This window comes from Phalaenopsis equestris, unplaced genomic scaffold (assembly GCF_001263595.1).
Source record: "Phalaenopsis equestris unplaced genomic scaffold, ASM126359v1 Scaffold204539, whole genome shotgun sequence".
NCBI classification, from domain to species: Eukaryota; Viridiplantae; Streptophyta; class Magnoliopsida; order Asparagales; family Orchidaceae; genus Phalaenopsis; species Phalaenopsis equestris.
This window is the reverse complement of record NW_018224089.1, coordinates 163,040-164,451: the sequence shown is the minus strand read 5'-3', so window position 1 is coordinate 164,451 and position 1,412 is coordinate 163,040.

Below are 1,412 nucleotides of genomic sequence, written 5' to 3'. Positions count from 1 at the left end.
TTTTCAGTTTTTGTTTCTTTTTGCACCCTTGTTTCCAATTCTTTTCCACTTTGTAATATCACTTTTATTTGTTCTTTTCCTTGATCTTTAGGATTTGGTTCCACAGTACTAGGAAAAGTTCCTAATGTTCGGTCACTAAGCGTAATAGCGATATGTCCCAATTGGTTTTCAATATTCTTAATAGCAGTTCCTTGCTTTTGTAATTGATTTCCTTGAATTTGTAATTGATTTCCTTGATTCTGCAATTGTTGACCCATGTTTACTATCAGCTCTTCCATAGACAACTTCTTTTCCTTAATTTGAGTGTTACTGTTAAATCTTGATTTGTAGAAGAATTGTTATTCCTATTAAAATTTGGATGATTCTTCCAATCTGGGTTATAATAGTTCGAATATGGGTTGTTGGGTCTATTAATAGCTTTTAAGGTCTCATATGAAGGTTGAACATCCATAAATTTCCCAGATGAATTCTCTTCCATCATAGGAGGTGTTGGAGAATAATTTATCCCATAGTGATCTAATTTCTTTGATATTGCAGCAATCTGCAAAGTTAACATAGATATTGCATCAGAATCATGGATACTAGCTACTCTTTTAGGATTTACCCGTTCAGAGGGCCATTAAAAATTGTTGATAGTCATCTCTTCTATTAATGAATAAGCCTTATTAAAAGGTTTTGACATTAAAGAACCACCAGCTGCAGCATCTATAATCGATCTAAGCGATCCCACTAATCTATTATAAAAAGTTTGAATTATCAACCAATCTGTTAACGAATGATGAGGGCATTTCCTAAGAAGATCTTTAAATCTCTCTCAAGCTTCATATATTGACTCACCATCAATCGGACAGAAAGATGTTATGTCATTTCTAAGTTTATCAGTTTTGGATGGAGGGAAATATTTGGATAGAAATTTCTGTGAAAGTTCTCCCCAAGTTCTAATAGACCCTGGTGCTAACGAGTTTAACCACGTCTTATCTTTTTCCCTCAGTGAAAAAGAAAAAAGTCTAAGTCTAACAACATCGTTTGAGACTCTGTCATATTTAAAAGTAGCACACAGTTCTCAAAAACTAGCGAAGTGTAAGTTCGGATCTTCATTTGGTGTACCTCCAAATTGATTGTTTTGTACCATTTGGATAATAGCAGGTTTATGCTCAAATGAATTAGCAGCTACATTAGGATTTTGGATAGATATGTGAATCTCATCTGTTGTAGGATTTGCATAATCACTTAGGGGTCTAGGTTGGTGTTCATTCTCTATTCCTTGATTGTTCAGGTTGTTTTCCATTGTATCAGAATTTCTAGGTTCTCTTCTTAATTTTCTAATCCTTCTAACAGTGCGTTCTAATTCTGAATCGCAGGGTATAAGATTTTCAGGTCCAAATTTACGCATACAATTTGAAATCAATACA